This window comes from Balaenoptera musculus, chromosome 6 (genome assembly GCF_009873245.2).
Source record: "Balaenoptera musculus isolate JJ_BM4_2016_0621 chromosome 6, mBalMus1.pri.v3, whole genome shotgun sequence".
NCBI lineage: Eukaryota > Metazoa > Chordata > Mammalia > Artiodactyla > Balaenopteridae > Balaenoptera > Balaenoptera musculus.
In genome coordinates, this window is record NC_045790.1 from 85,423,343 (window position 1) to 85,447,713 (window position 24,371).

General features: G+C 38.8%; 1 protein-coding gene and 1 long non-coding RNA gene across 6 annotated transcripts in view; one reads left to right on the forward strand and one right to left on the reverse strand.

Annotated features, from left to right (window-relative positions):
* PLPPR1 (phospholipid phosphatase related 1) overlaps positions 1-24,371 on the forward strand; it is a 278,398-nt gene that overhangs the window by 154,350 nt on the left and 99,677 nt on the right. The gene's annotated exons all lie outside the window — the stretch shown is intronic.
* The window catches only part of LOC118896513, a 104,369-nt gene continuing 103,633 nt past the window's right edge, over positions 23,636-24,371 (reverse strand). For all 3 annotated transcript variants that reach the window (XR_005020196.1, XR_005020195.1, XR_005020197.1), the window contains one exon: positions 23,636-23,671. This is a non-coding gene — a long non-coding RNA (uncharacterized LOC118896513). The remainder of the gene's footprint in view (positions 23,672-24,371) is intronic.

Genomic DNA, 24,371 nt, shown 5'->3' on the forward strand with positions numbered 1-24,371 from the left:
TTTAAGAGATTTGATAAAAGAAATTTTATTAAATCCACCTAATTAAAATTGAGTCAATTCAGGCAATTTTATTTTTCACACTGTTTGCTATTATTTTTGTGTGGGTGTGCATCCCCTTATGAAGTTTAATGTGTTCAACATCCTTCCAAAAGTATCCTAATCACTTGATATTAAATCCTGCAGCTTTTTCTTAAAAATCTTCAGATTTTTCTGGAGATAAATATTAATTCTGTGTATACTACATGTAATTTAGATAACTAAGGAATTAATTTTCTTTTGATAGTAGACAAAAGAATGCTTAGCCAAAAAAAACAAAAAAAATTTTAAACACTCATTTTCACTGGAACTACATGTTATTTGACCAAACAGTTGAGGGCTCAATTGTTCAAACTTATCTTTGGCGTGTCCTAAGACAAGACACTTTGAAGCTGAAATTTGGTGTGCTTTCTTTCCAGCCCTAAAGCATGGTATTTTGGGAGAAGTTTAAATTTGAGAGTCTGACAAAACAGCTGTCAGACCTTACTAAGCATCTCCAAGTTGCAGTTTTCTCATTTGTTAAAGGGTAATAATAATAATACTAATAATACCTGGTTCATTAGGTTGTTTTAAGGCTGAAATAGTGTTTTTAAGGTGCCTGGCACATGGCAGGTAGATGCTTTTCTACTCATTAGCTCACAAGACAGCCCAGCTAGAACCACACACCGTGAAAAAGCCAGCATTTATCAGCTCAAGAATGCCCTAAGGTTTCTTATCTACTTTTATTCAACTCGCTCTGTTCTGTCATTTTTACTCAGTAACTGTCTTGGGCTGAAGGAGAGTTATTTATAGGATGCTGTGTAGCCAGTGTCTGCGACCTGCAAACATTTGGCTGACTTTGGCATAGTCGCTAGCTCAAGTGAAAACCCAAATGGCTGACTTTCAGCCTAGTGACATACACAAAATTTAACTGTTTGCCTTGCACGGAAATTAGTCTGTTTTGACAGAACTGAAGGAAAAGATAGATAGTTGTGACACTCTTCAAGCACAAGATGCAAAATAGCCAATTGATCTTGTCCAGCCAGTTTAGGGGTTTATGTACCTGCCCTTGCCACTAAAAAACAACCCTGGGTTGTATAAAATCTTTCCTTTTAGGTTGATCATTCAAGCTTGCGTTGTAAGTAATGACAAATCCTCCAACACATATTTCCAAGTGAAATCAGCACCTTGGTTTTTTCTTTGATGTGTGTAACGTTACTACTTAGGTTGTTTGATGCCTTCCTGCTGTAGAGAATTTCGCGCTGAGTCCTTAACGGCAAATTCCACTTTTTCTTGTGAGTCTTTCATTAGTGAACATATTTTTGTTGTATTATATACATCCCCAGTCTTCTCCCAAAGGACTCTGTGTACTCTGTCTTCTCTCGTCTTACCTTTGTGGTTACATTCCTAGAGGTCTTATCTTTTGAGGGCTAGGGTGGTATATTTTTCCTCTTCAGATCTCTGATACCTATTATAGAAAAGTGATTTGTACAGAGCATATATGCTTGTCTTAGGTTGGATTCCTCCAGAACAGACCCTAAAACAAAGATTTGAGTGCAAGTAGTTTGAAAGTACCTGTTAGAAATGGGAAAGGAATGAAGCTAGGACATGGTGAGAGCAGGTGCCCAGGGTGGAGAACTGGGCTCGGCGCCTGCTGGAGACCCCTAGGAGGCTGCCTCGGAGATGCCTCAGAGTTATCTCAACTGAGGGGCGAGGAAGCTGGAGAATTTATCATATGGTAGCTGCATCGTTGTTTGAGGTTTACTCCAAGGGACATTGATTCCTGGGCGCTCTGGCCAGCCCTGCACACATCCAGCACACTCCCACATCTCAGGAAGCCCTCAGGCAGAGGGTCACTTTGTGAGAAAACAGTGAGTGCCAAGGGACTGTGGGCAGGGCACCGGCTGCCTCTGCTGTAATGCTCAGTAAACTCTTATTGTACAGAACTGAATGGAATTTGCCAAGAGCTATAAGAAACGTCAAATGACTCTAAGACCTGAAATCATTGACTTTTACTCACCTCCTGCAGATGCATGTTTTCAACAGTATCAACTTTGTCAGGGCTGAATGATTTGGGGGCAGTACCATCTCTAAAAGCAGCAGGAGGGCAGTGTTTATTCTAACTCCATCACACCATTAGGATGTCTTCCATACCCAGGCTATGTTACAGATGGAGCAATAAAAGTACTTTTTATGCTTTTTTACATTCTTTTTTTTATATACTTTTTTTTAACATCTTTATTGGAGTGTAATTGCTTTACAATGTTGTGTTAGTTTCTGCTGTATAACAAAGTGAATCAGCTATATGTATACCTATATCCCCATATGTCTTCCCTCTTGCGTCTCCCTCCCACCCTCCCTATCCCACCCCTCTAGGTGGTCACAAAACACCGAGCTGATCTCCCTGTGCTATGCGGCTGCTTCCCACTAGCTATCTATTTTACGTTTGGTAGTGTATGCATGTCAACGCTACTCTCTCACTTCGTCTCAGCTTACCCTTCCGCCTCCCCATGTCCTCAAGTCCATTCTCTACATCTGCGTCTGTATTCCTGTCCTGCCCCTATATTCTTCAGAACCTTTTTTTTTTTTTTTAGATTCCATATATATGTGTTAGCATATGGTATTTGTTTTTCTCTTTCTGACTTACTTCATTCTGTATGACAGACTCTAGGGCCATCCACCTCACTACAAATAACTCCATTTCGTTTCTTTTTATGGCTGAGTAATATTCCATTGTATATATGTGCCACATCTTCTTTATCCGTTCATCTGTTGATGGACACTTAGGTTGCTTCCATGTCCTGGCTATTGTAAATAGAGCTGCAATGAACATTGTGGTACATAACTCTCTCTGAATTATGGTTTCCTCAGGGTATATGCCCAGTAGTGGGATTGCTGGGTCATATGGTAGTTCTATTTTTAGTTTTTTAAGGAACCTCCATACTGTTCTCCATGGTGGCTGTATCAACTGACATTCCCACCAACAGTGCAAGAGGGTTCCCTTTTCTCCACACCCTCTCCAGCATTTATTGTTTGTAGGTTTTTTGATGATGGCCATTCTGACTGGTACAGTATGGGATCTCAGTAGAGACCCTAGGGAAGAAAGGCTCTATGGTCCTTTGGAAACAGTACTGGGCCAGGAGTTGGGGAGTTTAGGCTTTTATATTCTTTCTTGCATGACCTTATAGGCATGTGGCCTTGCAGAAATCATATTGAACCTTCTAGCCTCATTTGCTGACCTGTGAAATGGATAGATTGAACACTAAGGTTTCTTCCAGCTTCAAGTATGATTGTCCTATGAAATAAGGCAATGGGACTTGTATATGTTATGTGGATCAAGTAGAGATTGGGAGACAAAAATACAGACTTACACATATGTGCAAATTACACATATTTGTTTCTGTAACATGTGTGTCTTTATTCTGTAGTTATTTTTATTCCAAAAATGAGAGAACAAATTGTTATGGCATTCAGAATATATCCTATTCTAATAATTCTTTCCTCTGAAGCAAATGGTTTCTTCTCCCACTTACAAATGAGAATATATTTTCCACGTAGAATCACAACAGGAAAGGGAATTTGAGAATGAGAATTCTATCTTTGTTTTCTTGTGACTGACATGATTAAGTGGTCTACAGAGATGAATGTTGGTTGAAAATTGGTGTTAAAATAACCTAAGTTTGCTTCCCCAGGTAATGTAAGTTTCTCTTAATTTCCCATCTGTCTTCATAAACTCAGCAGGATTATACCAGTATAGAAGGATTCCCTATTTCTAAATGTTAAGAAAAAAACAAACCCAACCTTGCAGTTTTTGTTTTTGTTTTGCTAATTTAGCCTAAGTGTTGGTTTTGTACCCTAATAAATGTAAGGTTTTATCCTATTTGTTCCCAAGAGATATAGAGCGGTGTGTGAAGGGGTAGGAGCAAGCAGTTCAAACCCACTGGTAGAGCTCACGTACCCCAACCCCTATCTCTTCGAGGACTTCATATCATACTATGAATAGGGAAATCCAGTATTTTGAGATAAAGATAGACATTATGTTGTGATGGGGATGTCGAAGAGAAGGAAGTTCACGTTCTATGCTAGCACCACAGCTAATCACCCCTGACTCTGACCTTCCCATTTGGTTCCTTTAAGGGAGTGTGCCTGGGCTTGGCTGGTAATCAGCTGAGGATGCAGAATGTGATTCACTCCGGTTTTGAGGTCCAGCCACGTTTATGGACATTCTGCAGCTGCCGCCCCCATGTATTGGGAAAGCAAAGCCCCAGCCAGGCCCTTCTGTTAGTGCTTTGCCACTGTGCGTGCCTGTTCATCTCCCTGGAGACCAACCCCACTCCAGACTGGGTCTTCAGAGCCCTGGAAGTACAGAATGGGTTTCTGAGATTCTCTAGCTTCTCTAGTAGGGCTGAGATTTTCTTACTGGGCTAATCAGTATGTCTGAGTTCCCAACAGACCCTTGAGTCAAATTCAACTTTGGAACTGTTTAACAGCTGGGGACAGTGTAGGAGCCCGTGCTCACCCCAGTTCAGTCTAGTCTAGCACAAACCTTAGAGTGGGTAATGGTTATGTTTAAATGCCCATCGAAAGAAAAATGGAGTCATTAATGCTTGCAAAATCCTTCTGTATCTACAAAGAGGCTTCATAAGTTCAATGCAAGTTTTTGTTTCTTTTTGGAAATTATCTTTCTCTACCCTCAAGGTCTTAGTGCAGTGGTTCTAAAACTTCAAAATGTATGAGAATCAATAGAAGGGTTAGAAATGTAGATTCCTGACTCCTCAGAGATTAGATTCAGATAAGATGGTTGATTAGGAATCTACATTTTAAACAATTACTCCATATAATGCTAAATGCAATTGGCAGGTGGACCTTATTTTAAGAAAAACTCTTTTAGAGACGCTCATATGATAAGTGTTTTTGAAAACTCTCTTTTCCAAGAAGAGGTCTTGTCATTGCCAGAAATTGGGTGTTTCTAAACAGAAGTAAATCATGGATAAGTAGTGCTTTGTCATCTATAGGAAAATAGCCAATAGGTATGAATGCACACCCGAAAGTCATTGTTGTTATTGGGGGCATATATGCATTTAAGCATTTTGTTTTATATTTTCACCTATTTTTTTTTAATATTTTTTAAATTAGCTTTTTTACTTTTTTTTTCACACACACACACTGTATTTTATTTTACAAGAGATAAATAGACTGACACCAAGCATTGTACATGGATGACCACAACAAAAGCAACAGTGATTGCAATTACCAAACATGAAACACACTCATACTATGTCATAATATTGACATTCAGTCCAGTAATCCTCCACTGTAACAGCTCCTTTACTTTGCAGTGAAAATTGATTTGTATATTCTTTGCCTCTGAGACCCTGTGGGATTTTTTTTTTTTAATTCAGACAGAAAGTCACAAAAATTATACTCATCAGTTCACTCAGTCCCATGTAATTAATTTTTTTTTCATCTTGATCTTTTGTTAGCACTTTTATGAGTTCATCAGTTTTTCATTAGAGTTCTGAAAATGCTTATTCACTCAGTTCAGCAGTACAGTCAGTTACCAGAAACCTGTACTTGTCAGAGTCTTTTCCATGAATTTCTTGAAGATGAAACCCTTTTATAGGAACATATTTGCAAAAGCATCAGAGTACAACCAGAACTGTCTGTAAATGACAAAAGACTTAAAAATGACCACAGTTAAAGATTTGATGAAAGTTCATAATAATTCAGTTGACAAGAAAATTAGTTATTTCTGAGATATACATTTTAAAGTAATAACTAGGATTATGACTTGTAACATTATACCAGAACATATAAGATTTTGAAAAATTTCATGTAATGTCTGAAACATTTATATTAACATATTTCCATACAAATAACCCAATGAAAGTTTAGTATTAGTTGTTTTGTTTGTTTGTGTGTTTATACTGCAGGTTCTTATTAGGCATCAATTTTATACACATCAGTGTATACAGGTCAATCCCAATCGCCCAATTCAGCACACCACCATCCCCACCCCACCGCAGTTTTCCCCCCTTGGTGCCCATATGTCCGTTCTCTACATCTGTGTCTCAACTTCTGCCCTGCAAACCGGCTCATCTGTACCATTTTTCTAGGTTCCACATACATGCGTTAATATATGATATTTGTTTTTTTCTTTCTGACTTACTTCACTCTGTATGACAGTCTCTAGATCCATCCACGTCTCAACAAATGACTCAATTTCGTTCCTTTTTATGGCTGAGTAATATTCCATTGTATATATGTACCACAACTTCTTTATCCATTCGTCTGTCAATGGGCATTTAGGTTGCTTCCATGACCTGGCTATTGTAAATAGTGCTGCAATGAACATTTGGGTGCATGTGTCTTTTTGAATTACGGTTTTCTCTGGGTATATGCCCAGTAGTGGGATTGCTGGGTCATATGGTAATTCTATTTTTAGTTTTTTAAGGAACCTCCATATTGTTCTGCATAGTGGCTGTATCAATTTACATTCCCACCAACAGTGCAAGAGGGTTCCCTTTTCTCCACACCCTCTCCAGCATTTGTTGTTTGTAGATTTTCTGATGATGCCCATTCTAACTGGTGTGAGGTGATACCTCATTGTAGTTTTGATTTGCATTTCTCTAATAATTAGTGATGTTGAGCATCTTTTCATGTGCTTCATGGCCGTCTGTATGTCTTCTTTGGAGAAATGTCTATTTAGGTCTTCTGCCCATTTTTGGATTGGGGTGTTTGTTTCTTTAATATTGAGCTGTTTATATATTTTGGAGATTAATCCTTTGTCCGTTGATTCGTTTGCAAATATTTTCTCCCATTCTGAGGGTTGTCTTTTCGTCTTGTTTATGGTTTCCTTTGCTGTGCAAAAGCTTTTAAGTTTCATTAGGTCCCATTTGTTTATTTTTGTTTTTATTTCCATTACTCTAGGAGGTGGATCAAAAAAGATCTTGCTGTGATTTATGTCAAAGAGTGTTCTTCCTATGTTTTCCTCTAAGAGTTTTATAGTGTCCAGTCTTACATTTAGGTCTCGAATCCATTTTGAGTTTATTTTTGTGTATGGTGTTAGGGAGTGTTCTAATTTCATTCTTTTACATGTAGCTGTCCAGTTTTCCCAGCACCACTTATTGAAGAGACTGTCTTTTCTCCATTGTATATCTTTGCCTCCTTTGTCATAGATTAGTTGACCATAGGTGCGAGGGTTTATCTCTGGGCTTTCTATCTTGTTCCATTGATCTATGTTTCTGTTTTTGTGCCAGTACCATATTGTCTTGATTACTGTAGCTTTGCAGTATAGTCTGAAGTCAGGGAGTCTGATTCCTCCAGCTCTGTTTTTTTCCCTCAAGACTACTTTGGCTATTCGGGGTCTTTTGTGTCTCCATACAAATTTTAAGATGATTTGTTCTAGCTCCGTAAAAAATGCCATTGGTAATTTGATAGGGATTGCATTCAATCTGTAGATTGCTTTGGGTAGTATAGTCATTTTCACAAAGTTGATTCTTACAGTCCAAGAACATGGTATATCTCTCCATCTGTTGGTATCATCTTTAATTTCTTTCATCAGTGTCTTATAGTTTTCTGCATACAGGTCTTTTGTCTCCCTAGGTAGGTTTATTCCTAGATATTTTATTCTTTTTGTTGCAATGGTAAATGGGAGTGTTTCCGTAATTTCTCTTTCAGATTTTTCATCATTAGTGTATAGGAATGCAAGAGATTTCTGTGCATTAATTTTGTATCCTGCAACTTTACCATATTCATTAATTAGCTCTAGTAGTTTTCTGGTGGCAGTTTTAGGATTCTCTATGTATGGTATCATGTCATCCGCAAACAGTGACAGTTTTACTTCTTCTTTTCCAATTTGTATTCCTTTTATTTCTTTTTCTTCTCTGATTGCCGTGGCTAGGACTTCCAGAACTATGTTGAATAATAGTGGTGAGAGTGGACATCCTTGTCTCGTTCCTGATCTTAGAGGAAATGCTTTCAGTTTTTCACCATTGAGAATGATGTTTGCTGTGGGTTTGTCATATATGGCCTTTATTATGTTGAGGTAGGTTCCCTCTATGCCCACTTTCTGGAGAGTTTTTATCATAAATGGGTGTTGAGTTTTGTCAAAAGCTTTTTCTGCATCTATTGAGATGATCATATGGTTTTTATTCTTCAATTTGTTAATATGGTGTATCACATTGATTGATTTGCGTATATTGAAGAATCCTTGCATCCCTGGGATAAATCCCACTTGATCGTGGTGTATGATCCTTTTAATGTGTTCTTGGATTCTGTTTGCTAGTATTTTGTTGAGGATTTTTGCATCTATATTCATCAGTGATATTGGTCTGTAATTTTCTTTTTTTGTAGTGTCTTTGTCTGGTTTTGGTATCAGGATGATGGTGGCCTCATAGAATGAGTTTGGGAGTGCTCCTTCCTCTGCAATTTTTTGGAAGAGTTTGAGAAGGATAGGTGTTAGCTCTTCTCTAAATGTTTGATAGAATTCACCTGTGAAGCCATCTGGTCCTGGACTTTTGTTTGTTGGAAGATTTTTAATCACAGTTTCAATTTCATTACTTGTGATTGGTCTGTTCATATTTTCTGTTTCTTCCTGGTTCAGTCTTGGAAGGTTATACCTTTCTAAGAATTTGTCCATTTCTTCCAGGTTGTCCATTTTATTGGCATAAAGTTGCTTGTAGTAGTCTCTTAGGATGCTTTGTATTTCTGCGGTGTCTGTTGTAACTTCTCCTTTTTCATTTCTGATTTTATTGATTTGAGTCCTCTCCCTCTTTTTCTTGATGAGTCTGGCTAATGGCTTATCAATTTTGTTTATCTTCTCAAAGAACCAGCTTTTAGTTTTATTGATCTTTGCTATTGTTTTCTTCGTTTCTATTTCATTTATTTCCGCTCTGATCTTTATGATTTCTTTCCTTCCGCTAACTTTGGGTTTTGTTTGTTCTTCTTTCTCTAGTTCCTTTAGGTATAAGATTAGATTGTTTACTTGAGAATTTTCTTGTTTCTTTAGGTAGGCTTGTATAGCTATAAACTTCCCTCTTAGAACTGCTTTTGCTGCATCCCACAGGTTTTGGGTCGTTGTGTTTTCATTGTCATTTGTCTCTAGGTATTTTTTGATTTCCTCTTTGATTTCTTCAGTGATCTCTTGCTTATTTAGTAACGTATTGTTTAGCCTCCATGTGTTTGTCTTTTTTACTTTTTTTTCCCTGTAATTCATTTCTAATCTCATAGCGTTGTGGTCAGAAAAGATGCTTGATATGATTTCAATTTTCTTAAATTTACTGAGGCTTGATTTGTGACCGAAGATGTGATCTATCCTGGAGAATGTTCCGTGCACACTTGAGAAGAACGTGTAATCTGCTCTTTTTGGATGGAATGTCCTATAAATATCAATTAAATCTATCTGGTCTTTTGTGTCATTTAAAGCTTCTGTTTCCTTATTTATTTTCATTTTGGATGATCTGTCCATTGGTGTAAGTGAGGTGTTAAAGTCCCCCATTATTATTGTGTTACTGTCGATTTCCTCTTTTATAGCTGTTAGCAGTTGCCTTATGTATTGAGGTGCTCCTATGTTGGGTGCATATATGTTTATAATTGTTATATCTTCTTCTTGGATTGATCCCTTGATCATTATGTAGTGCCCTTCCTTGTCTCTTGTAACATTCTTTATTTTAAAGTCTATTTTATCTGATATGAGTATAGCTACTCCAGCTTTCTTTTGATTTCCATTTGCATGGAATATCTTTTTCCATCCCCTCACTTTCAGTCTGTATGTGTCCCTAGGTCTGAAGTGGGTCTCTTGTAGACAGCATATATATGGGTCTTGTTTTTGTATCCATTCAGCAAGCCTGTGTCTTTTGGTTGGAGCATTTAATCCATTCACGTTTAAGGTAATTATCGATAGGTATGTTCCTATGACCATTTTCTTAATTGTTTTGGGTTTGTTTTTGTAGGTCCTTTTCTTCTCTTGTGTTTCCCACTTAGAGAAGTTCCTTTAGCATTTGTTGTAGAGCTGGTTTGGTGGTGCTGAATTTTCTTAGCTTTTGCTTGTCTGCAAAGCTTTTGATTTCTCCATCAAATCTAAATGAGATCCTTGCCGGGTAGAGTAATCTTGGTTGTAGGTTCTTCCCTTTCATCACTTTAAGTATATCATGCCACTCCCTTCTGGCTTGTAGAGTTTCTGCTGAGAAATCAGCTGTTAACCTTGTGGGAGTTCCCTTGTATGTTATTTGTCGTTTTTCCCTTGTTGCTTTCAATAATTTTTCTTTGTCTTTAATTTTTGTCAATTTGATTACTATGTGTCTCAGCATGTTTCTCCTTGGGTTTATCCTGTATGGGACTGTCTGTGCTTCCTGGACTTGGGTGGCTATTTCCTTTCCCATGTTAGGGAAGTTTTCAACTATAATCTCTTCAAATATTTTCTCAGGTCCTTTCTCTCTCTCTTCTCCTTCTGGGACCCCTATAATGTGAATGTTGTTGCATTTAATGTTGTCCCAGAGGTCTCTTAGGCTGTCTTCATTTCTTTTCATTCTTTTTTCTTTATTCTATTCTGCAGCAGTGAATTCCACCATTCTGTCTTCCAGGTCACTTATCCGTTCTTCTGCCTCAGTTATTCTGCTATTGATTCCTTCTAGTGTAGTTTTCATTTCAGTTATTGTATTGGTCATCTCTGTTTGTTTGTTCTTTAATTCTTCTAGGTCTTTTTTAATCATTTCTTGCATCTTCTCAATCTTTGCCTCCATTCTTATTCCGAGGTCCTAGATCATCTTCACTCTCATTATTCTGAATTCTTTTTTCTGGAAGGTTGCCTATCTCCACTTCATTTAGTTGTTTTTCTGGGGTTTTTTCTTGTTCCTTCATCTGGTATATAGCCCTCTGCCTTTTCATCTTGTCTATCTTTCTGTAACTGTGGTTTTTGGTCTACAGGCTGCAGGATTGTAGTTTTTCTTGCTTCTGCTGTCTGCCCTCTGGTGGTTGAGGCTATCTAAGAGGCTTGACGGGAGGCTCTGGTGGTGGGTAGAGCTGACTGTTGCTGTGGCGTCAGAGCTCCGTAAAACTTTAATCCACTTGACTGTTGATGGGTGGGGCTGGGTTCCCTCCCTGTTGGTTGTTTTGCCTGAGGCAACCCAACACTGGAGCCTACCTGGGCTCTTTGGTGGGGTTAATGGCAGACTCTAGGAGGGCTCACGCCAAGGAGCACTTCCCAGAACCTCTGCTGCCAGTGTCCTTGTCCTCATGGTGAAACAGAGCCACCCCCCGCCTCTGCAGGAGACCCCCCAACACCAGCAGGTAGGTCTGGTTCAGTCTCCCCCAGGGTCACTGCTCCTTCCCCTGGGTCCTGATGCACACACTACTTTGTGTGTGCCCTCCAAGAGTGGGGTCTCTGTTTCCCCCAGTCCTTTCAAAGTCCTGCAATCAATTCCCACTAGGCTTCAAAGTCTGATTCTCTAGGAATTCCTCCTCCCGTTGCCGGACCCCCAGGTTGGGAAGCCTGACGTGAGGCTCAGAACCTTCACTCCAGTGGGTGGACTTCTGTGGTATAAGTGTTCGCCAGTCTGTGAGTCACCCACCCATCAGTTATGGGATTTGATTTTACTCTGATTGCGCCCCTCCTACTGTCTCACTGTGGCTTCTCCTCTGTCCTTGGACGTGGGGTATCCTCCTTGGTGAAGTCCAGTGTCTTCCTGTCGATGATTGCCCAGCAGCCAGTTGTGATTCTGGTGCTCTCGCAAGAGGGAGTGAGAGCATGTCCTTCTACTCCGCCATCTTGGTTAATCCTCTCACCTATTTTTTTGATGTTTATTGAGTTCTCATTGACAATTCGCTTTGAACATGACAAATATAGCCACTTAAAAGGTCTATCGGGCTTCCCTGGTGGCGCAGTGGTTGAGAATCTGCCTGCCAATGCAGGGGACACGGGTTCGAGCCCTGGTCTGGGAAGATCCCACATGCCGCGGAGCAACTGGGCCCGTGAGCCACAATTACTGAGCCTGCGCGTCTGGAGCCTGTGCTCCGCAACAAGAGAGGCCACGATAGTGAGAGGCCCGCGCACCGCGATGAAGAGTGGCCCCCGCTTGCCGCAACTGGAGAAGGCCCTGGCACAGAAACGAAGACCCAACACAGCCATAAATAAATAAATAAATAATAAAATAAAAATTAAAAAAAAATTTATAAAAATAAAAAAAAAAAAGGTCTATCATATCATGGACTAGTCTTTGACCTTAAAAATATTCAGTCAAATGATTTACTTAACATTTATTAAATACATATTTATTGTAAGTTTTCTCGGTGCTGGGCCCTATGCTGACATTGAAGTGATGCCACATTTGAACTCTCCTGTGAATGTTATATGACTGTCCTACAAATTTGGGGCTTGTGTACAATACACAGGTTCAGTCAAACATAAGTTTTGTTTAAGCTTACTTAGTGCCGCTTACTTAGTTTTGCTCAGTTTAGGAATCATAACCTTTCCTGTAATTGTGAGAAAGACGTAGAGGAGTGCTCTATGTATCCTTATAGAGAACCTCAGCTGATGGTTGGAAGAGGGTAAGATGGTCATGTGAGTGGGAGCTGGAGTGTGACCACAAATTACAGCAACATATTTCCTCAGGGATTGGGCAGATGTGAGAATTAAAGTCACAGTGACCAAAGGATTTATAGGAGCTAGACTATTTCTCAAAAATGAGGCTGAAAAAGGTTTAAAAACTATGATTGCCTGGAAGGCTTTTTAACTTAGTACTTTGTCAGTACAACAAAAGACTCTGTGAATGTCTGAATCCATACTCTGGAAAGGAAGATAGTAGAACAGACTTGGCCACACACGCACAATAAACACGTGCGATGTCTAGGCCCACACCCTTAGCCTTCTCATTAACTTTCTGGAAGTCCACTTTGAGTGTAGACATTATCCAATGGTTCTCAAGGTAGCATATCTGGGGATGTTTAGTAAATGCCCGCTGCTTTGACATACCAACCCGAGACTCCATCGCTCCAGTCTGCAGCCTGAGCTTTCTCCCAGGGTCTGAGCTCTCTGCGTAGAACAGAACAACCTTTCTTCTTCTGTCCTTTTGTGTTACAAGCACACAGGGTTCTCTTGCTCTACAGCAAAGGGGCAGAGGTGGGTACAGGAAAAGAGAAGGTTTAAACTTGGATCCTTTGCCAGCAGATTATCTTCTTGAAAGGTGTTGGAAATGAACATTGATTCAGCTTCCAGCTAGGATACCCAGGTTTTCCTGCTAAACTGCTGAGTATATGACTTTCTGTGGGATAATTATATTTTCTCTGGAACTTTCACCGGCACCTGGAGTCCCTCTTTCCTCCAGGAACTCAGAGCTGCTCCAGGAACCCACCAGGGGAGAAGTGGGTCCCAGCATCACTAGGTCTACAGGGACTTGGGGTTTGACATCCCCTGTAAGAGCATGAAGTAGACCACCAGAGTAAGCCCACCATTGCCTGCCCAGGACTTAGAGTGAACATAACCCCTCCCTGTTGGAATCCCTCCAAAAAAGGACATCACCTACCCCCTCCTACCCTAGGTAGGGAGTATGGACACACAAAATATACATGTGAGCTAAATGTGATTATTTGCATTTTCTTGATTATTTGCCAGATTTCACTTTTTACAATCTATAAGTTGTTTGCTTTTTTTTGTGTGTGTGTGTGTGTGTTTTTTAAAGATTTATTGATTGATTGATTGAATGATTGATTGCTATGTTGGGTCTTCGTTTCTGTGCTAGGGCTTTCTCTAGTTGCGGCAAGCGGGGGCCACTCTTCATCACGGTGCGCGGGCCTCTCACTATTGTGGCCTCTCTTGTTGCGGAGCACAGGCTCCAGATGCGCAGGCTCAGTAGTTGTGGCTCACGGGTCTAGTTGCTCCACGGCATGTGGGATCTTCCCAGGCCAGGGCTCGAACCCGTGTCCCCTGCATTAGCAGGCAGATTCTCAACCACTGCGCCACCAGGGAAGCCCTGTGTGTGATTTTTTTAATTTGCTTTTTTATTCTGTGTCTCACTCAGTAGACTGTAAGCTCCATGCATAACAAATGAAGGTAATAAATATTGGTTCAGTGAATAGACAGGTAAATAAACCCTCAAGAAAAATATCTCCAACCCCCTTCCTTTCCCCTCACTTGTTCCTTTTCCGAGAAATGAAGAGGAATGAGATAGAGAAGGAACTAGAAGCATTAGACCACACTGACCTGCAGGATTAGTACAAGGGCTGCTGTCTATCTTTTAATTGCAGCTGGCCTGGAAGAATTAAGCAGAGTTGTCTTCAAACCTTCTAATTCTTTGATTCAGTATTTTTTTTTTCAGTACTCTGGTTTTCTCCAGCTGTGGTTTGATAGTCTTCATACTCTAAGTAATTAGGTAAAGTGCTTTCTTTCTTGGAGCCTGCATGCATTTTCAGAATATTGTTCCAGCAGCCTGAGATGGAATGAGGGGGGTGAGGAGAAAGTGAGGGAAGCATGGGGAATAGAACCCAAGCTTCTACCCCTTAAGTCAGCTTCAGGCTATGTGACATCAGGCCACCCCCACTCACCACCAATGGCGAATACATCAGTAATGGACAGTATCTCAGCATATGAAGTGATCAAAGAATTTCCGATGGAACCATGATCTACCTCTTGTCCTTCAGGAATTAGGGGAAGAATTCTGAGCCTATGAGAGAGTTTGAAAATGGAAGGAGTGCTCTTCAAGGAGGGGACAGAATACATATCCAGAAGTAAGCAGTGACATAACTAGGAAAATAGGGCTTCCTGTAGTCTAAGGAGAGGTCCTGAATGGAAGGATGGCAGCCTCATCCTACCTGCGAACATATTTTGTTTGGGTCACACAGTATTTTAACAGGAAACTTTACATGAAATTCCAAGTTCTGATCCCTCTTGGAAAATTGGGAGATCTGGTAACACTGGGATAACACCCCATAATACAGCAATCTCCTGGAGCTGGGAAAGAGCTTCCCCTTTAAACAGAACATAGAGTTTTGGTTAACCAAGACCCATTACTACCTATTACCTTATATTCTCTCAATTTCACTCACTTATATTGGTCCCTGTAGGCTGCGAGATTTCAACTCTGGTCTGTGGGGTAGATTTTAGGATTTTCAAAGGGACAGTACACACTGGATATTTCATTGGCAGAATGGAAGTGAATGGCAATCACTGCCTGACTCCACCGGAGAGAACCAAAGGCTCTGAGAAGGTGTGTTTCTTGCTTATACATCCTTAGGAGACACATGTATGGAGAACATCTCTTGAACCTGAGCATCTGTTGGTGGTTGAAGACTTCTTGGTAGTGGTGGTGGTGGGCTTTCTGCCCCCTTGTGACAGTTTCCTTTGTCAGCACAAATTTTAGCTTTGCATTTTAGTCAATTTGTGCTGCTCTGTCTGTAAACACTTGCTAGTACCTCTTTTGGACATTACAGCCATTCTTTAATCTTTATTCCTCAACCTTCATTTGTTCCAAATGGCTAAGTATCTCTCTACTGGAAAATTTGCTTAGTCTTAGTAAATGTGTGTCTGTTATTCAGATTAGTTTTGCCAAATCACTGAATATAATCTCCTCAGGGTAGAATAAATTAATACACTTGTAAAGGTAATTCCATTAAGTACTTTTGCCACAGCAGTCAGAAAAAAGGATATAGAAAATTTCTAATGAATCCTTTGGAGTGGTTTTGTAAAACACTCATGCAAATTCTAATTAGTCATAAACTGTAATTTGGTACCTTTCACATTTACAATGATAGATCTCTCTGGCCACTGTCATCCTCCTTAATAGTTCCCCACTTTGGCCTGGCTAAACAAAGAGAAACATCCAATTTGGGCCTGCCATTTCGTCTCTCTGTGCTTCCTCATTACTCCCTAACAATCATTTATTGAGCAAACCCGTTAAGGCCTCGGGTGAGGAAAGAGGCCTGCCCTCAGAGAACTCAGAAACTAATAATCAAGTGAAGAATTAGACCTGTGGGACTCGAGGGGCAGGCCCCAACGTGTAGCCTCAGTGTCCTTGCAAGCTGTTAGAAATGCAAATTCACAACTCCCACTCCAGATGTAATGAATCAGAAAGTCGAGGAGTGGGCCCCGTAATCAATGTGTTAACAAGCCCTCCAGGTGATTCTGACATACATAAACCTTTGAGAACCCAAGTGTCTTGTGTTCCATTCACATAAATTATACTCCAAGTTTCTTCACAAAGCTTCCTCAGAAGAGAAACAAATAAGCTAAGGCATGAGGTCCATTGTATCCAAAGAGGCAGAATTTTTTCCTCTGTGAGTTTTTCCTGTCTAGTAGAGCTGTGTGCTGTGTGGCTATTTCAGCATAGATATGTTATAGACAGGACCAACCTTTAAGGTAATTGTGGAGTGAATGAATCACCTGCTCCTTGTCTGTCTCTCTGTTTAGGGTCCTTTCTCAGATTTCTTGGGCATCTTCAGCCCACCAGCACCTCCACAGCCCAATAATCTGTGCTTCTTCCCTTTACACAGTCTCCTTTCCACTGTCTATTGATCAGACATAGAATCGAAGAATTCACAAAGAGGGACTTATGTTTGGTCCAAACCATGAAGATGCATAGGGTAAAATCAGCAACATATTTTGAGCAGTTTTTGACAGTGCAGTTTTCTTGCTAGCCAAAGTATTTGATTTCCACATCAAATGAATGTGAAGGAATCTGACCATTCTGGGTTTGTCCATTTTTCAGCTACTGAGATAGTCCCTCTAAGGAATTTCTGCAAATGTGGATTAATTTACCAGTGAGAAGTTTTTGTTTTTTAATTTTATCGGGGTGTAGTTGATTTATACCAGTGACAAGTTTTAAAAATAGCACATCAGCTATCTTCTGCATCATGGACTCACTGATCTAATCATTTGTTCTGTTCTCAAGGTTAACACTGATTCTTGCAGGCAATTTGTGCAGTGACTGTTAATCTGGGTTTGAGCTCAGGAATAATGGAGACTTAGATGTGAAAAATGAGCAGTACTTCCTAGAAGTGTAGGGATTAGTTTCATAATCACTTACATTTCCATCAGGTGTAGAATTATTTTTAGAATTATAAAACCAAATGTTATGTACAATTGCTATGTCCTGACAATTGCTTTAAGCTGCATTCATCAACTGTGCTTGCTAACGCTGCAAACAATGGTTAGTGCCGCAATCCCATATACTATGGCATTCTGTCATAGGCAAAAATACTGCTGACTTTGAGGTAGTGGGATAAGAATTGTATGCACCTCACAGAAATTAATGTGACCTGTGGTACTTCTTCAGAGCACTGCAGGGTCATCTGGGAGAAGATAAAGACATGTGTAGGTTATGACACAAGTAGCTTGGAGGCCTCCAGATTCCAATTCCAGGGCACAGGGGCTCCCTGGGCCCTGTGAGGTTCGTGTGGGTAGTGACCAAGTGGTTAGGAACAGACAGGGAAGGAGTCTGTGCACTCATCCCCACCCCTTTCTCCGGAGGCCTCTGCAGGGGGTACTTGACTTGCCATCTTTCTTCCTCTCGTTCTTTATAATGGGCTTAGAGTATAAGAGGATTCATAGTCTCCCATCAATTTTTCCCCAAATTTGGCCTTGTATCCTAGGAATATGATGAAATTTACACATTACTGTTGGCCAGTTTTGCTTGTAAAAATAGACATTTAAAACCTAGAATTTAAAAGAAGAATGCAGTTTTCTTCTTTATTTATCTTCACAATTGAGGTGGGCATCCTTCCATTTTTAATCTTAATTAAATTTAATTTTATTTTCATGCTGTAATCATAATTATGGTTTTATGAGCCCCTGGTTAATTTCAGGATTCAGATGTTGCTGCTGGAAGTAATAACTGAACAGACAGGACTGGAGATTTCACAAGGGGTCATCCACACCAGTCAGAAATCAGCTTCATTAAGATAGTGAGAAAGAGAAAAGAACCCTGACACCCATGAGCTGGCAGAGTGCTTTCAGTGAGGTTTTGGCATTCTCCTGCTGCACACAGACAATTTCATGGACATCAACATCAGGCAAGGCCATTCTGCGAGTATGATGGATCAAGACGAAAACAAGACCACTCTGAATTCACATCTGAATACAGACAAAACACGAACATCCTACCTCTCAGCTAGTAGGAGTGACTGCTGTCAATTATAGGTTTAGTCTGCCCTACCCTCAGATAAGATTCATTAAGTAATTAAAAAATTATCCCTGCTTTCTGAAAGTACCCAACAGAGATAGAAGCCCACTTCCTTGGACCCTCCTCAAAGCACTCAGTCAAAGCCCCAATCCTAAACCTTGCTAACACCCTTTTTTGTTTTACAGTTTAAAAAAAAAATTTATTGAAGTATAATTGATTTATAATGTGTTAATTTTTGCTGTACAACAAAGTGATTCAGTTATACATATATATTCTTTTTCATATTCTTATATTATTATTATTACTATTATGCTATGGGGATTTAAAGTAGACCTGCTTAGATATAAACCATATAAGAAAACCTATAGTCAGTATTCTTTTTTTAATTAATTTTTATTGGAATAGAGTTGATTTACAATATTGTTAGTTTCTGCTGTCTAGCAAAGTGAATCAGTTATATATATATACATATATCTACTCTTTTTTGGATTGTTTTCCCATATAGGTCATTACAGAGAGTATTGAATATAGTTCCCTGTGCTATGCAGTAGGTCCTAGTTGCTTATCTTTTTCATATATAGTAGTGTGTATATGTCAATCCCAATCTCCCAGTTTATCCCTCCCTGCCATCTTTTCCCCTTGGTAACCATAAGTTTGTTTTCTACATCTGTGACTCTATTTCTATCTTGTAAATAAGTTCATTTGTACCACTTTTTAGATTTCACGTATAAGCGATATCATATGATACTTGTCTTTCTCTGACTTACTTCACTCAGTATGACAATCTCTAGGTCCACCCATGTCGCTGTAAATGGCATTATTTTGTTCTTTTTTATGGCTAATATTCCATTGTATATATGTACCATATCTTCTTTATCCATTCATCCATTGATGGAATTTTAGGTTGCTTGCATGTGCTGGCTATTGAAAATACTGCTACAATGAACTTTGGGGTGCATGTATCTTTTCAAATTATGGTTTTCTCCAGATATATGCCCAGGAGTGGGATTGCTGGATCATATGGTAGGTCTATTTTTAGTTTAAGGGACCTCCATACTGTTCCCCATAGTGGCTGTACCAGTCTACATTCCCACCAACAGTGTAGGAGGGTTCCCTTTTCTCCACACCCTCTCCAGCATTTATTGTTTGTAGATTTTTTGATGATGGCCATTCTAACTGGTGTGAGGTGGTACCTCATTGTAGTTTTGGTTTGCATTTCTCTAATAATTAGTGATGTTGAGCATCTTTTCACGTGCCTCTTGGCCATCTGTATGTCTTCTTTGGAGAAATGTCTATTTAGATCTTCTGCCCACTTTTTGATTGGGGTGTTTGTTTTTTTGATATTGAGCTGCATGAGCTGTTTGTATAATTTGGAGATTAATCCCTTGTCAGTTGCTTTGTTTGCAAATATTTTCTCCCATTCTGTGGGTTGTCTTTTCATTTTGTTTATGGTTTCCTTTGCTGTGAAGAAGCTTTTAAGTTTAATTAGGTCCCATTTGTTTATTTTGTTTTTATTTTCATTACTCTAGGAGATAGGTCAAAAAAGATCTTGCTGCAATTTTTGTCAGAGAGTGTTCTGCCTATGTTTTCCTCTAAGAGTTTTATAGTATCCGGTCTTATATTTAGGTCTTTAACACATTGTGAGTGTATTTTTGTGTATGTTGTAAGAAAATGTTCTAATTTCATTCTTTTACATGTAGCTATCCAGTTTTCCCAGCACCACTTATTGAAGAGACTGTCTTCTCTCCACTCTATATTCTTGCCTCCTTTGCCATAGATTAGGTGACCATACGTGTGTGGGTTTATCTCTGGACTGTCTATCCTGTTTCATTGATCTATATTTCTGTTTTTGTGCCAGTACCATACTGTTTTGATCACTGTAGCTTTGTAATATAGTCTGAATTCAGGGCACCTGATTCCTCCAGCTCCGTTTTTCTTTCTCAAGATTGCTTTGGCTAATCAGGGTCTTTTGTGTTTCCATACAAATTGTAAAATTTTTGTTCTAATTCTGTGAAAAATGCTATTGGTAATTTAATAGGCATTGCACTGAATCTGTAGATTATGTTGCGTAGTATACTCATTTTGACAATACTGATTCTTCCAATCCAAGAACATGGTATATCTCTCCACCTGTGTCATCTTTGATTTCATTCATTGGTATCTTATAGTTTTTTGAACACAGGTCTTTCGCCTCCTTAGATGAGTTTATTCCTAGGTATTTTATTCTTTTTGTTGCAATGGTAAATGGGAGTGTTTCCTTTATTTCTCTTTCTTTTGTTGTTAGTATATAGGAATGCAAGAGATTTCTGTGTATTAATTTTGTATCCTGCAATGTTAACAAATTCATTGATGAGCTCTAGTAGTTTTCTGGTAGCATCTTTAGGATTTTCTATGTATAGTATCATGTCATCTGCAAACAGTGACAGTTTTACTTCTTCTTGTCCAATTTGGATTCTTTTTACTTCTTTTTCTTCTCTGATTGCCATAGCTAGGACTTCCAAAACTATGCTGAATAATAGTGGCGAGAGTGGACATCCTTGTCTTTTTTCCTGATCTTAGAGGAAATCCTTTCATTCTTTCACTGTTGAGAATGATGTTTGCTGTGGGCTTGTTGTATATGGCCTTTATGATGTTGAAGTAGCTTCCCTCTATGCCCACTTTCTGGAGAGTTTTTATCATAAATGTAACACCATCTTTCTGAGACAACCCATGATAACCCGTGGTGTGCAGTCTCTTACTGCAGTGAGTAACAAACCCAACTTGTTCAACCACAGGTGTGTTCCTGGTAGTCTTTGGCCAGAGAATATTCTATAAGTTGGTTGATTATTTGGTTATGTCCATTCTGGACAATAAATCTGAATTGTACCTCCGTAACCCTGGGCATGGCTTACCAATGCAGCAGCTCTGTCCTTCTCTGACGTCAATTCTTTTGGGAGATTCATTCTTAATGTGTTCATATGCTGAAAAGATTTTAGTCCTTTGAACAGAAAGAGTCACCTTAGAATCTAAAGTGAAAATGTGTATTAGTCAGGGTTCTCTAGAGCAACAGAACCAGTTGGATGGATGGATGGATGGGGTACATATTATTAATTATATTAAACATCTAATATTTACTGCATGTTAGGAACTGTGTTAAGTGCTTTACATAAATTAGCTTGTTTTAATCCTGAGACAAGCCTGTGAGGTAGATGCTGTTATTACCCCATTTTATAGATGAGCAAACTGAAACACAGGTGAATTAACTTGCCCAAGATTACACAGCTAAGGTTCAACTTTAAGTTGTCTAACTCCCCACTCTTTGCTTTAACTTTTACATTTGACTGCCTTTGAGATACCTCCTCTATTTCCCAGAATCTAGACAGTAGTAATTCAGAATGCTATTACCTGGAGTAACATATGTAATTCTAGGAAGGCATAATAATAGTTATTAAAATGTTGGCATATTTTATTTTATAGTAAGTGTAATTACCAGCCTCATTCTTCTCAGTTACAATAGTTAATGAGTCCAGTGATCAAATTCTTGAGAGTCAGATACTATCATCATATATAACTACAGGTTTCGGAATGTATGAGCAAATATTGTTAAAAGTGTATTCCTCTGTGTTATCGAGGGTCATTGTAAAGTATCGATATATATAGGAAACTGTCTTCTTTGAATAAGATAGACAGAAGGAATGAGAAATATGTGTAACATGAGTACTGAGTACAGGTATATTATGGTGGTGTCAATTGTAATGAGTGTTTCCCAGTGTTTCCTTGTTGGTAACAGCTTATTGGGTATTTATATTGAGAGGTACTACTTGATTTGTTGTAGGGTGTTTCACCTCTTCTTTTTTCCAACCATTATTTTCAACCTCCTATGTTTTCTGTCCATCTTAGTCATGAGGGATTTTATTACTCATAGTTTACTTGATCACTCCTTTAATGCTAGCTTACCATTTCTTCTACCACTTGTCAGAATTTTTATAATGGTTTAGCCATTTTTACAACTCTTTAAGTCTTCTATTAATGTTTGTTAGGTAATAAATCAAGAGCTTATTTGAATATCCAAAAATGCATAAAATATTTTGAGTAAGCACTCAGAAAAAGATATAATCCTTACAAATACTTTTAATAAGCACTATATTCAAAATAAAGTGTATGCTTAACATCATTGATACACTGTAGAAATTCTAAGGTTAATATTAAAATAGTAAATATGCAGAAACATAAAATTTATAAACAGATATTACCTTCCTGTCCGTTAATGTCAACTTTATTAATTAAAAGTCATGGTTTAGACATGATTATAGTATGCTTTTCTGTCTGTTATCTGGAGCAATCATGGGAAAACCTATGACCTCCTGAGCCTTGGGGAAATATTTCTCAGCATTTTGTATGTAGAACGTTCATCAGTTCCTACCTAGTATCATTAGGGTTGCAATTCATTTTCACAATCCTTCCGTTGCTCCTTATTGCCAAACAGATTCTAAGTCTAATGCTCTGTACCTAAGAAGGGAAGCATATTGTGAAAAAGTGAAGGAAAAAGTTTAGTCGTAAGCACCTCAGATGCAAATGTACTATTCTTTTTATAGTATTTACAGAAGGTTAAATACAGACAGAAAAAAAGTATGTGATAATTTAATTAAATAATTCATTTCCTCAGTATTGTATCTCTTATTCTAAACATCTATGACTCTATATATTCATAGAGAAAATTACAAATGTAGGTTGGTTTGGAGAGATGTGTTTGTCTACAGTTTTGGTCTGTGAAGAGAATGTATAGCTGAGTCATTCTTGACTATTCTGTGAGGCCTCCAGAAAAATCTGTGAAGTGACGGATGAGGTGACAAGACAGATCCTGGTAAAGAAGGGTTTAGGGATTGCTATCACTGAAGCACTAAAGATTAGGTCAGAAATATTTTTGTTCAAGTTCATTCAAGAATCAATCATTTTATTCTGCAGAGGTGCTGGGGGAAATAATTACAATTTGACCTGCTGCAGAGGAATCTTTTACCCTTGATGGCTTCTGAATAGCTCCTTGTTCTTCAAGGAGCTTAATAAGCACATCATTGTACTGCCAACATATCTTGACCCAGCTAGCACAGCAGTACTTTGCCATGTCACATTAATATTTTTAGAGGTCTATTATGTGTGTATATGTGCATATGTATGTGTGTATATGTACAGCTACACACACATATATACATACACATATACTTACTTACTATGTAATAAAATCAAAAGACCAGTGATAACTACTTTCGAACACAGATCTGTAGCTTAAATTTTTCATATAGAGGATCATTGTAAGTTGTTTATTTATTTTTGGCTGCGCTGGGTCTTCATTGCTGTGCACGGGCTTTCTCTAGTTGCGTCGAGCAGGGACTACTCTTTGTTGTGGTGCAGGGGCTTCTCATTGCGGTGGCTTCTCGTGGAGCATGGGCTCTAGGCGCACGGGCTTCAGTAGTTGTGGCACATAGGCTTAGTTGCTCCGCAGCATGTGAGATCTTCCCAGACCAGGGCTCGAACCTGTGTCCACTGCACCACCAGGGAAGTCCCGTAAGCTGTTTAAACATTTATCATTTTAAGTTAAAGTCAAGAACATTTACTTGTGAAATATTTTACATTTTTAATTCTATCAACATAATAATTTATTAAAATTAGTTTGGAAGTCCAAGCCTATGCTATATGAACCAAACAAAAATAAGATAAGCATTGGAAAGACTCTACAAATTATATTACTTTATGGCTTGAAAATTGAAACAAACCAGGCAAACTCTACTCAAATTATGAGTTTTAGTAAAATTGTTTGTTTGAAATAAAAAGTAGTATCCAGAAATAGCCATTTAATAACAAAGAGGTCCCATTTCAGAGCAAGAAACTTGTAAAATACTTAGGAATAAACCTGAGAGATGTTTATGACAAAGTAAGGAAGCTAGAAAGTTTGACTGGAAATTTTACTTGGTAAAGACTTACTTACAAGCCGGAGCTATAATAGGAGGCTGATTAGGAATGTAAGTAAGTTAATTTGTAGCACTAGTTCAATTCTGGCCAAAATCTGAAAAGAATTTTCTTTTCCTTGACAGAGGCTATTCTAAAATTCATTTGTAAAAATAAGCAATCAGGAAGACCAATTGATATTTTGAAAAGAAGCAGAAATGGGGGAGGTACCTGGCTGCATGTCGCTATAAAGCATCAGTAGATAAAGTACAAAGCTGAAGTAGGGTTTCTCAATCGTACTGACACTTGGGCCAGGTAATTCTT